Genomic DNA, 14,403 nt, shown 5'->3' with positions numbered 1-14,403 from the left:
GTTATAGGTTTACTGGTATTTGTGTATTGTAATAGTTAATAGGACAATTATCTGATATCATTTGTGTGTTTGTTATGATTTGTATGTTTAGTGTAAAAGCATTGTATGTGTATTCAAACTATTGTTCATGCCTGAACTGTCTGATTAGTGATGGTGCTGCACTTTTCAACATGATGTGTGACATTTAGTCATGTTTAATTTCTGCTGATGAACTGTGTGATCAGTGATTGTAAAAATTATGGACTGTTACTTGTACCTTTTCTACATGATTGGTGCCACTAGGACATGTTTAATTTCTGCTTATAAACTCTGATGAACTGTGTGATCAGTGATACTGAATTTTATGGAACTGCTTCTACTGAAAAGATGTCACCTGTTGCTGTGTGCATCTGCTCAACATTGCTGGTGCCACTAATGGAACTGCTTATACTGAAATGGTGTTACTTGTTGGTGTCTGCACCTGCTCAACATTGCTGGGTGCCACTGATGGACTGCTTCTACTGAAAAGATGTCACCTGTTGATGTCTGCACCTGCTCAACATTGCTGGTGCCACTAATGGAACTGCTTATACTGAAATGGTGTTACTTGTTGGTGTCTGCACCTATTCAACATTACTGGGTGCCACTGATGGACTGTTTCTACTGAAAAAATGTCACTTGTTGGTTTTTGCACCTGTTGACCATTGCTGGGTGCTACTGCTGGAACTGTCAACTGCTTATTCTTGAGCTATGGAAAGCGTTTATGTGAATATTTGTATAAACTGATTTTTTGTGTATTACTGTCTGTGAAAAGTTATGAGACTCTTACCTGCACATATTCGTCATTGCCGACGCTGTTGATTGAACTGTTTAACCACATAATACTTGTGTAAACTGTTATGTAAAGTCACATGTATGAAAGAATTTGTATTGCTTACTGTATTCTATATAATAGGTTATTGAAAGGTCAGTGCAAAGCCAAAATTTTATCTAGTTATATGATATTTACGTATTAATATTATCTTTTATTTTTGTCTGTATTTTTTGACGAATTTGGTGGTATTTTCACCACCAATGCTGGCAAAAATACCATCAAATTCTAGCCCGTGGAGGAAGGGCATATGAAAGGTGGCTACACTGAGCCACAGCGCCAGAGATCGCGCTAGAGTGTTGTATTGTTCCGCCGCCTCCACTGGCAGTGATTATTGAGATGTCGTAGTGGGCAGTGCTTGTCGAGGACTCGTGGTAGTCAGTTCGTGTTCAGATGTGCTAGTACGGAGTGCTTGCTCAGATGTGATACTGAAAAGTTCTTGTTGAGATGTGGTAATAGCGAGTCGGTGTGGAGATATATTGTAATGATTAGAGTGATTTTGGTCAATATATGAAGGTAACGAAACTTGATTTATTTTTCATTATTTCCATGTTTTAAATAATGCGTCATTACAGGTTCAGTCAACAAAGCATCTGGCTTGTGTTCTTGTATTAGAGTGTAATTCTGGTTTTCTTGAGTAATTGTGGTATTTCTATTTTCTTTAATTAATTCGGTATAAATGATATTTAAAATTTCTTGTGTTATTGAAGAAGAACCGTGCCAGATGCGTACGTTGAGTCATACTTCCACACACAGAACAGTTACACTTGTGCTTTGGTTTTGTAGGTTTTATAGTTGCTGGGGACTTAATTAATTAATTGTGTTAATGAAAATTTCCATTTCATTCTTTGTTATTGTTCTATGCAGTCAGATAGCGTAATAATACGAGTCAGGGCCAACCGTTTACGAGACATTGCGTAATCGGACAAACAGCTGCTAAATCAAAAATTAAAATTATTTGCATTTAAATATAATTAAGCCCCCATGCAATCTGTGCGAAAATTACAAGATATACAGAAAGATGACTCGTGTCAGTGGACAGTCCATCTCTCCACAGATCTGTTCGTAACATGCACTGTACATTAGTTGCAGTATTGGTCTGGCATGTCATAACATGCAGACTGTTGTATACATTGATTTGTAGGTGAGCGTTTGATGTCATGGAAACGGTGATATAGAAACATAAACGTAGTTAATTTAGCTAAGAAAAATTATTTTAGCCTTGTTTTAATGACACGCAATGACGGATGTTCATGGGGATGCTGGAATGTTGAAGGAATTCTTCTGGAGCTCTCCTTCAGCAAATTAATGTTAATCCCACATCGAATAAGCAGCCTGTGAATCGAAATTAGTCCTTTTCCTGAATCTGAGTGCACTGCCTTAATGTAGGAAATAGCAGAAAATGTGGGAAGAGGTAAAACGAAGAAAAACTTCCGCGTTCTGACGCAGATAGGTAAATCGGTGCCGGCCGACCGCCGTGTCATCCTTTGCCAGTAGTGTCATCGGTCGCCGTGTGGAGGCGTGTGGCGTGAGCACGCCGCTCTCGCGGCCGTTGTATGCTTGCTTCACTTTGGAGCCGCTACTTCTCGCTCAAGCAGCTCCCCAATTGGTCTCATGAGACTTGATGCACCACAGCCCTGTCATACCATCATGGAAATCTCCTTGACAGTACCGGCAACCGATCGTGGGTCTTCTCACAGCAGACAAAAGCGCCGACCTCTAGGCTGCGGAGGCGGACAATGGGGAAAAAGACGACAACGCAGATTACCAGTTGCTAAATAAATGCTCCTCATAATGAAAATGATTGCTGCAAAACTAGCTGCAATAAGGTAACACACTGTATCTTTTAAATATTTTGCATAACAGGCCTGTGTCGGCTTACTGCAATTATCAAGTGACCTGCAAAAATAGAATTGGTAACATTATCTATAACATACGTAAATCGTGGCTGTTTCATGTTTACAGTTTCGTTGGTACTTACGTCTAGTTAGACCTGGTGACAGCATTGCATCTACCGCAATTTCTTTTCTCGTGTCTTGGTAAGTATATTAGCTTTTGTATTTACGAAATGTAGATATACGATTTTGTCAATATTTTGACAGTCGAATTTCGACAGTGCTTTACCACGTTACAAAGTATATAGAGCTTACCAGAGACGATGCTACATTTCGTTCCTCCTTTAATTGTACGTTACTGCTGATTGATGGAAACAACACAGACATCAATAATATCCATCAGGCACTGAACCTCCGTAACAATATCAAATTTACCGTGGAATTGGCAAAAGACATTTCGGTAAACTACCTTCACCCGAAAATTAGCAAACCGCCACACATTTCACTTATGCAGAAAACCTACCGCCACAGATAATACAATAAACGCCAACACTTGCCATCCTAAATCACAAGGACATGCCTTCTTCCACTCCGTGATTAGTAGAATAATCAATTCACCTCCAGAACAACCAGCTATACAAAAAGAACTGAAAACACTGTTACACAGCCTACAAAACTGATTTTCATCCAGATACAGTAACGAAATTGTATAAAAGATACACAGAACTGAAACCCACTACGATACGAAATGACATTCATTTTACCAGAGAAACTTTGACAAAACATAGAACAACGTACGTACCTACAATTTACCTAGGGCAGGTATCAAATGAGGTAAATAAGTTATTTAAATCCCCATATGCCACTTCTGGAGTATGCAAAAATCACCTGTGATGATTGCAGCAATTTCTGTAATGGTCAAACCGAACCAAGTTTTAACATTAGATTTATGGAACACACTAGAAATAGTGAGTATAATCCGTCAAGCTTCTATATACATCTGACAACTCAATACCATAGAGCGAGAAAATTGAAACCGCATTAGAAGTATAACACAAAATACCGAAAGGACCTACTATGAATATCCACACCAAATTCTAAATGAACACACAGATTTTAAACAAAAAAAGTACCTCGAAAATTTATTGACATAATACAGTACGAAAAGAAATAGTAATGCAGTAAACAAAACTCACACAGACCATAGATAAAATTTAAAGGAAAATAAGAACAATGAAATGTAACATAATCTCTGTTAAGCCGTATATACTTTGGAAACATAGCATCGTAGTTAAGAACTATCATAACTGACCTGAGAAAAAATCAAACAAAAGCAAATTTTTACGTTTCGTAACTACAAAAAGTAATATGTTTACATGACATGACAGAAACAATTTACTATAGATACAATGTGATCGTCACTTCCAACTAAACGTAAGTACCAATGCAGTTGTAAACATAAAACAGCCACGATTCACTTGTAGATAACGCTAGTCTGTACTGTTTTAACTTTCCTCAGATGGTTTGTCACTATTAAGTGTTTTTGAATCATTTATTAGTGCTGATTCCAGAAATGACTTCCGTTTTGTTCCATCACGTCAGGTTTTTACACAAAATAAGAAGTAGCATTTCAAAGAATTGAACTAATTTATTCAAACGAACATGTTAAAAAATGGTCAATTTTTCCCGAGAAACATTACTGAGACATTCAAAAAACACATTACTTGCAATTTGTATTTGGTCTACCAAAGTGCAAAAGGAAGATGTCCATTAATTTTCAAATTGTCTCTTTTTCGAATGACTTCCACAACCGCCGTCTTCTGCTCCTCTTTAACATCCAGCAGTAGTCATCCATCATATTTTCATTCCATATCCTCTGGTATCCTTTCTCTGTCTCCTTAATGTCCTGGTGAAAGCGTTCATCTTGCGTATCACTGTAATGTCCGAAATTTTCCGGAAATAGTCGATATGGGAATGCAGAAAGTGAAGCATAACACTCATGTTGCACTCCAACTTCTCGAAGTTGTCTAACATGGTTTCAACAATATTCTTGTAATTATGATGTTTCTTATTCCATAGAAAATTTTCAGTGACAGATCTGAAGGAAGTCCCTATTTTCTTTTCTCTCCCATTCATTGTCTTGTCAAATTCTTCATTCCTCATCAATTTACGAATCTGAGGATTAACAAAAATTCCAGCGGTTACCTTTCGTGTGATGAAGGGGAATTTCATTAGAAGATGCTTGAAGCAGGGCCCATCTTGTGGTAGAGCCTTTACAACGGCTTCATCGGACCTCATCTGATGTCTATTGGTGGAAGCAAAACTTTCTTGGAATCCACAGGCGGTCTGTGTAGGGTATTTTTGGTTCCAGGAGTGAAATGCCTTCACTCTGGCCAATCTGTCGTAATCCGATGCGTCTGTTTCGCTCGGCTGTCTCATTCACATAAAAAGCAAAGCGTTTTTGTATGTCCTGCATGTTTCCTAATAGCAGTTTTATAGCTATCAAATCACCACAGATAAAGCACTCATGTTGCTCATATTTAATACCTCTTACGAGTACCTCAATGTACAGCACTACTGCTCCGCTCCTTATACCGGCATATTTACCTAGTGATGACAAGGTTTATTTTTGTCACAAGGCAGCCACGTATAACTCTACTGCGGTAGTAAATTTGCCAAATATAGTTTGACTTGCAATAAATGTTACCCTCTGAGAGGAATTTAGAAAAGTGAAAGAGTAATACTTAATGGTTGTGGCTTACCGAACTTAATACCAATGTTACTTAAGGACTCAGAAAGTAACATATAATTTAGAATATGTTTTAGGTAATCACATTTACTCAACTGAAATAGAATACGGTTGCCAGCCTAATTAGGCATAGAAATGTGAAACATCACTTTCAAATAAACAGTGAATAGTTTCGATGGAAAAATAGAACCTATACGTCTTTCTCACAGAAGGGCAACGAACCCTTTTACAAGATGACAAATAGTATAGCGGATATAACCAGTTTCAATAGGAAATTGGTATGTAGAATATATGAGTCTGGCGATATACCATCTGACTTTCGGAAAAGCATCATCCACACAATTCCGAAGACGGCAAGAGCTGACAAGTGCGACAATTATCGCACAATCAGCTTAACAGCTCATGCATCGAAGCTGCTTACAAGGATAATATACAGAAGAATGGAAAAGAAAACTGAGAATGCGCTAGGTGACGATCAGTTTGGCTTTAGGAAAAGTAAAGGGACGAGAGTGGCAATTCTGACGTTACGGCTAATAATGGAAGCAAGGCTAAAGAAAAATCAAGACACTTTCATAGGATTTGTTGACCTGGAAAAATCGTTCGACGATATAAAATGGTGCAAGCTGTTCGAGATTGTGAAAAAAGTAGGGGTAAGCTATAGGGAGAGACGGGTCATATACAATATGTACAACAACCAAGAGGGAATAATAAGAGTGGACGATCAAGAACGAAGTGCTCGTATTAAGAAAGGTGTAAGACAAGGCTGTAGCCTTTCGCCCCTACTCTTCAATCTGTACATCGAGGAAGCAATGATGGAAATAAAAGAAAGGTTCAGGGGTGGAATTAAAATACAAAGTGAAAGGATATCAATGATACGATTCGCTGATGACATTGCTATCCTGAGTGAAAGTGAAGAAGAATTAAATGATCTGCTGAACGGAATGAACAGTCTAATGAGTACACAGTATGGTTTGAGAGTAAATCGGAGAAAGACGAAGGTAATGAGAAGTAGTAGAAATGTGAACAGCGAGAAACTGAACATCAGGATTGATGGTCACGAAGTCAATGAAGTTAACGAATTGTGCTACCTAGGCAGTAAAATAACCAATGACGGACGGAGCAAGGAGGACATCAAAAGCAGACTCGCTATGGAAAAAAAGGCATTTCTGGCCAAGAGAAGTCTACTAATATCAAATGCCGGCCTTAATTTGAGGAAGAAATTTCTGAGGATGTACGTCTGGAGTACAGCATTGTATGGTAGTGAAACATGGACTGTGGGAAAACCGGAACAGAAGAGAATCGAAGCATTTGAGATGTGGTGCTATAGACGAATGTTGAAAATTAGGTGGACCGATAAGGTAAGGTATGAGGAGGTTCTACGCAGAATCGGAGAGGAAAGGAATATGTGGAAAACACTGATAAGGAGAAGGGACAGGATGATAGGACATCTGCTAAGACATGAGGGAATGACTTCCATGGTACTAGAGGAAGCTGTAGAGGGCAAAAACTGTAGAGGAAGACAGAGATTGGAATACGTTAAGCAAATAATTGAGGACGTAGGTTGCAAGTGCTACTCTGAGGTGAAGGGGTTAGCACAGGAGAGGAATTCGTGGCGGGCCGCATCAAACCAATTATTTCACCAACAATAAAAGTGGAAATGTTAAATTAAAAATGGATATGGACCTAGTCCTATTGTATCAGATACTTTCTAAACAGCTCAAATTTAACTAAAATTCACTTGCAGTACGATTCACACATCCTTTAATAAGCAATGCTGTACTGTTTTCATAAATAAGGGCACTCACAGTAACTTTACCTTCAGTAAGAAAACCAGGGAATGGGGGCTCACAAGCTGATATTACACTTTTCATCACACAGTGTGCACAAAACTCAACATTAATTTCAAATGCATTTAGTATGTTCATTAATCAAGTAAATTTATGCACTTTGAGCAACTTAAAATGGGCACTCTTTTTCTTGAACACTTCCATAAAACAATCTGAACACATTTTTATGCACAATATAAAGAAATCAAACTTTGGAAATACTCTTTCACAATTTTCGTTCACCTTGTATGAATTTCATGACAGTCAATGCAGAAGATCTTTTCAGCAGAATTTTGAAATATGGTTTTAAGTTCATTTACTTCTAACTAACCTCAAAATCGTGTGGCTTATTTGTCATCAGCACAAACATTAATCTTTTCAGACAGAATTAAATCAGTTAAGTCTCATAACACTGACACTTGGAACTATAGCAATTTGATTACTGGGGAGGCTTTCAGAAAGCAACATTCACTTCCTCCCTCAACTTCAATGAAACCCACAGTAATTTTAGGCAACTTTTTAGCACTCAAGTATAAACAAAAGTAATTAAACACTTGGTATAATTAATGAGAAAAAATTGGTATCTTAACTATTGTGTTACAAAGGTTCTCAAACGTCACATTCATAAGAACTGAATGAGCCAAAGGAAGGGATCCATAAATATTCCCTTGAGGCTCGTCTTCGATGAATCTACAAAAAGCTCCCACTGATTAGAATCATGTTCAGTTCCATATAACTGCTTTAAGTTATTAACATTATTGCAGAGCACTAAAGAATTTTTATGTGAGATTAGAGGAACTAGTTCTTTTTCTCTGTGTCTGTACCATTAAAACTTTGTTTCTGTTGCCAGAAGGTTCTTACTTTTTAGTCGAGAACCTAGTAATCCGACAAATTCCTTAGACAGATTCAGATCTCTTACTAGATCGTTAACAGTGGGAGAATTGTTGTGCCGTTACGTCGTGTAAGGTTTGTAGTCATGATCATTAGTACCAATATCGCCTTCGGCAGCATCACTTTCAAAACCATATGGTCCTATGTTCTCAAAACCAACAGGAGGAAGAGGGACAAATGGTTCAAATGGCTGTGAGCACTATGGGACTCAACTTCTGTGGTCTTTAGTCCCCTAGAACTTAGAACTACTTAAACCTAACTAACCTAAGGACATCACACACATCCATGCCCGAGGCAGGATTCGAACCTGCGACCGTAGCAGTCGCACGGTTCCGAACTGCGCGCCTAGAACCGCGAGACCACCGCGGCCGGCAGGAAGAGGGACAGCCAGGTCCTCTCCATGTGATACGGGCCTAATTGCAGAAGGAATATTTGGGTACACGTCTGTCTTGTTTTTCACACTACATTCCTGAACGTTGACTAAACAGAAGTCTACAATCTCAAACTCTCAACACAATAACGGAAACTTTTTCTGGTGTCTATGCGTTGCCCTGGTCTCCAAGTTTAACTTTAAAATATGGGTAATAAGCTTTCCTCAGAAAGTCTGTTATGTCCGTTCGTTGCTTCAGCACTGTGGAGTTTCCACAAATGTAACAGAAAATATCAGGACTATTCATACATTTGCGAGTCAGCGTTATCACACATACAAGAGCTATTTCACAGAAGTAAAATAAAATTAAGAACACCTCTGGAAGAAGAGTTATACATAAAACTACTTTCCCACGAGAAAAACACACCAAACACTACTCTGCAATAAATACTAGTGTATTCATTCAAATTCCAAACAATAAAACAAACACAACGGCTTTCGAGTCTGTAGAAAGAAATTTCCCTATCCAAGTCCCTTAAATTCACCCGCTTTGATGGTCAAAAAAGTGTACGTGTTAGACGAAAACTAAGAACGGTTCTGGAATCAGCATAAGAAGTGGAGTTAAAAACACATATTAAATTTCAGTCATCTGATACCTTGCAGACTAGTGTAATCCTACCGATGCTCATCTCATTTCGCAGTCACTTGGTAACGGCAATATGCCGAAACCGGTCCGTCGCGTAAAATATTTAAAAATACATTGATTTATTGTAGCTAGTTTTGGAGTACAGAATTTTTTGAGCTTATTGACACGTACTGTCATGTCAAAGTCATGATATGTCTTGTAAAACATATCATTTTTTAAAAACACGTGTCGTCTTTTCTATTGCAGATTCCAGTGCGTTATGAATAATATGTGCAGCACACCCTACTGCCAGTATCTTCTTCTCAAATGTCTTTTCCAGCATAGAGTGTACATTGTTACCTTTACCATTATTTGCCAGAGACCCAAAACTGACAGGTGCATTATCTGCAACATAACCAATAATTGTTTCTTCCAGCACGTAACATCTTAACACAGACTGAACATGTTCTGGAACAGTCTCAACAGTCTAGTTTGGAGGAATGCAAATTCGCACACGCCTCACTTTTACATTTATATTCATGATGTCAGGCACGCTGGAAAATTTGCCGGAAGCATCTTCTTGTCTTTCCTATTTGATGCATCACTTGCCACTAAGACGAAATTTGTTGACTTAATCTCTTCTTTTAATCTGTCTTCAAACCAGTTATACAGAACATACGTAACATTAGGTTCTGATTTAGTTCCTGCAACAGAAATTATCTGATCACATGAATTGTTGAGAAGAGCGCTTGTACAGTCCACACTTCTAAACAACTGATTATGAGCAACATTATGATATGACCACCCGAGTTCCATGCAACGCAGTTTCAGATGCTGTTCAACATCGTTTTGTTTTGAACTGACAAAATTACATTGCAGGTGACACATTTTGTCCTGCAGTCGTAGTCTTTAATTCGCTTTATGCCAGAATAGTCACTCTCAAAACGATCTTGACATTTACCTTCCCAATGTGTCATTTCAATTTTTCCACTGTTCTTGAGCAGCTGTTTACTAGGTGATGATACATCGTCCACAGTGAGGTAGCAAACGCAAACAAAGACCCACATTGACTTGCACATATACAAAAATGTGCGCTACATATCTCTGCAGATAAATGCTCTGACTGCTACGCAGTAGTGGGGGCTGCGTTGCAAGTTGGCGCCTACTCAATAAAGGCATCTCCATTCTAACATAGACAAGTTCTCCCTGCAATTAACGGAATGGTCTAATCCTGGTTGCCTATTCTGTATCTTTCCGCCATTGTGCCGATCGTTTCGGTACTCCAGAGCACCGAACGGTCTAGTATTCGAATTAGAGCCCCTGCATTATTCAGTATGCATTTCGGTAGCGATACCGTTCGGGTCTAGAGAATCGAAGCGCTGTTGTCGATTCGTGTCGCGCAGCAAATCAAAAGCAGATGGCCCCAGATCCGCGCATGCGCACTGCAGCGCGCACAGCGCCACGAACACAAAGCGGCTAGCAGACGACACAGGCGCGCTATTCTTCCAAGTACCGAAAATTGCGTTAACGTTGCCATAACGCATGACGCCGCATTCAGTCGAGCTGACGTACCAGCCTTCATCGCTCTTGCATCCTCCTTAACAGTATCAGGCGCAGCATATTCATTTCCATGATTCTCAGCTGAAATGCATAGAAATTTTTACAGTTTCCCTGACCGCATGTTTCCATGCATGCATAATAACGATAGCGTATTTGAGCGTATTCTGCAGATTGTCGTAAATGCCACATTATGTCATGTTACTCTCATTCACAGTGACATCGTGTTTTGGATTTTGCGTTTGGGAAAATGAGTTAGGAACAGTGTTTAGTACCACATTCTACTAATATAATTATAAAAACACCCGAGAAATTATTCCATGTAGCTGTGGTTCATGTACATCTATAATTTGTTATTTTAAACATATTTAATGGCTTTAGCTTTGTATTTAGTGATTGTGTTACTAACGAAACACCAGAGGACGCATCCGGTTGAAAAGTGAGTTCATGATAGACTATTTTCCTTTGTGAGAAATATGGTTAGGCTAGGTTGTGAAAACCCGAGAAACTGATTCTGAGAGTTTCAAAGAATAAGAAGATAAACAGAACGTGCTTATAACTCGCTCCAAGAGATCCAAATGATTAAGAGGCCAACTTCCCTATGTGATACATCAACAATTTGGGTCTTAAAAGCAAAGCTTAAAAAACGCATTTTCGAGAGCTCCTGCAGTTCGTCGAAGTTTATAACATGCATATCATGACTGAAAATGTTTCATATATGGTGCCACAGTCTAAAAATATTACGGCAGAGATCTTTCATCCCTGTCTGCTGTTGTTGAGGATTCGATCGCAGATAAATACTTGTGACAAGCAAGATTGTGAAGATGACTGGCGCTAGGGGTTACATTCTTAGTAATTTAAGTTGTGCTCTTAGATTCCTGTCTAACCGCATACTCGGAAATCGCTACATATTCGGAAAAAATTGTGAATTATTTCTGACAAGAAAAAATATAAAGGTCACTGTCGGTTGTTTCACTCACAGCAGCTTCATCTGCAGCAATTTCATATTTCGTTTTTAAACACACAGAAATCACGAAATCATTGCTGAGGAAGTGCGTTCTTACATGCAAGTAATAACGAATTTTGCAGAAAAATCTTAACTTCCACGAATAACAATGTCTCAGAACGTGTTTCATATACGAAGAAGAAAAAAAAAATTTTTTTGCCTCCATCAGTACGCGAACTCCTTTCTTCTCGTATCGCATTCCCGCGCGCTAACCACTTGCGCACGCCTAACATTAGATGCACAAGCCTCATTTTTTGTACTATTGCGTAGAGGAACGTAGGCTGGCTTCGTTGCCAAACCGTTCTGCGTAAGTCACAAATGCGTGATAGTTTGGAAAGTTTCCAATATCAGGCTTCACATAATTGCTTTCCATTGTTACTTGAAAGTTGTAAAAACATTTCGATAATTGCAAACTAAACCATTTGTGGGAAAAAGCACACAATGTCACTAGTAACGTGAGTTCACACTCATGTAATATACGTGAGCAGAGCCGATGTCTTGGTATTTAATGATCTTTAAACTCTTATTTGCATAAAAGTAATTTCTCTGCCTCGTGATGACTGGGTGTTGCGTGATGTCCTTAGGTTAGTTAGGTTTAAGTAGTTCTAAGTTCTAGGGGACTGATGACCATAGATGTTAAGTCCCACAGTACTCAGAGCCATTTTTTTTTGCATAAAAATAACACGCATTTTGAAAGAATATTGACCGAAAACGTTCTTTTTTTGGATATAATCATTCGCAGTAAAAACCTAGCCTAACCATATTTCTCACAAAGGAAAATAGTCCATCATGAACTCACTTTCGAACCGGATGCGTCCTCTGGTGTTTCGTTAGTAACACAATCACTAAATCGAAAGCTAAAGACATTAAATATGTTTAAAATAACAAATTATAGATGTACATGAACCACAGCTCACCGATCGACAGGGCCACACCGATATCGAAAACCTCTTGGTACAATTGTCGTAAAATCGGTGGGAGGACTGTTCCGTAACAGGTCTCAAAAGCTTACTGAATAAGATATTTCGATAAAGAACCGAAAATGACGTCACTACCGAGACTAACCTACTACACCGATCAGTATGAACGATGCAGAAGAGGGCCCCTAGGGACATGATGAGAATTGGTGAACCACGATACAACCGACATTAGTGTTGCCAACTTTGAAACCAAAGCATCTTAGATTATGCGAGACTGAGAAGTTCAAAATGAGCACAGCATGTGTAAATAAAGGGAAAGTTTATAGTACACAGAGAAGAAGATGAAAAAGTATTTAGAGTACATCTGGTCACCCTGAACTTGGTTCAAATGGTTCTGAGCACTATGGGACTTAACTGCTACGGTCATCAGTCCCCTAGAACTTAGAACTACTTAAACCTAACTAACCTAAGGACATCACATACATCCATGCTCGAGGCAGGATTCGAACCTGCGACCGTAGCGGTCGCGCGGTTCCAGACTGTAGCGCCTAGAACCGCTCGGCCACTCCGGCCGGCCACCCTGTACTGATGTACTGTATACTATGCTGCGGGCCCAACATCTATTAAATTTTTTATTCTTTTTACGGTGTCTTCCTGCGATGTCGCGAAAGGGCCGTCTACCCCACAACACGACCGCCGGGCTACCAGCCATTGTGGGGTGAAGGCGCCTCATTCGCGCCGCACTCTACGCCGTGTGTAATGGAGTGACGGACGTCGGCGGGCCTCTTCAAGCGGCCGGCCAGCTGACGCACTCGCCAAGTGCAGGGCTAAGCGTGCCCGTTGTCCACCACAGCGCCGCGCCACGACAGGCCTACACGCTGATACCAGCGCGCCGTGGAGTGGGGGACTTGCCTGCTAGCGCTGGCTGCGTACTTGCTCTGCTACTCCCTGCCCCCGCCTCGGTCCCACTGCCACAACGTGAGCAGCCACCTGTTGCTGCCACTCTGCGCTCCCCCCGCGCGCGCACACACACACACACACACACACACACACACACACTGTCGCCGCTCTCCCACTGCGCCCGCACTCCGCGCCACGACTCTTGCCAGTCGCTGGTATCAAGCACGACACGTCGTCAGCTACGGGGGTTGAAAATTACGCCCCAGCTGTGCCTGGCTTCCGCTAGCACTTGGCGCTTCCGCTCCTCTGCTGAATACATGCGGTCCATTAACTTCTAGTACGAGGGACGCTGAAGGCCCCCGTGAACGACAAAACATACTGTCAAACTTGACTATGCCTGCCAAACATTTGACGGTGTGGCCGGCCGCGGCGGCCGAGCGGTTCTAGGCGCTTCAGTACGGAACCGAGCGACTGCTACGGTCGCAGGTTCGAATCCTGCCTCGGGCATGGACGTGTGTGATGTCCTTAGGTTTAAGTAGTTCTAAGTTCTAGGGGACTGGTGACCTCAGATGTTAAGTCCCATAGTGCTCAGAGCCGTTTGACGGTGTACGGTGGTGTTTGACGTGTTGGTCAAATGGCTCTGGGCGGTATGGGACTTAACATCTTAGGTCATCAGTCCCCTAGAACATAGAACTACTTAAACCTAACTAACCTAAGGACATCACACACATCCATACCCGAGGCAGGATTCGAACCTGCGACCGTAGCAGTCGTGTGGTTCCTGACTGAAGCGCCTAGAACCGCTCGGCCACTGTGGCCGGTAACGTGTTGGTCAAGCATAGATCGTGTTCGACGTGTTTGGAAGTAATTTTGA

Source organism: Schistocerca nitens, chromosome 6, assembly GCF_023898315.1.
Source record: "Schistocerca nitens isolate TAMUIC-IGC-003100 chromosome 6, iqSchNite1.1, whole genome shotgun sequence".
Taxonomy (NCBI): Eukaryota; Metazoa; Arthropoda; class Insecta; order Orthoptera; family Acrididae; genus Schistocerca; species Schistocerca nitens.
This window is presented reverse-complemented; position numbering follows the sequence as displayed.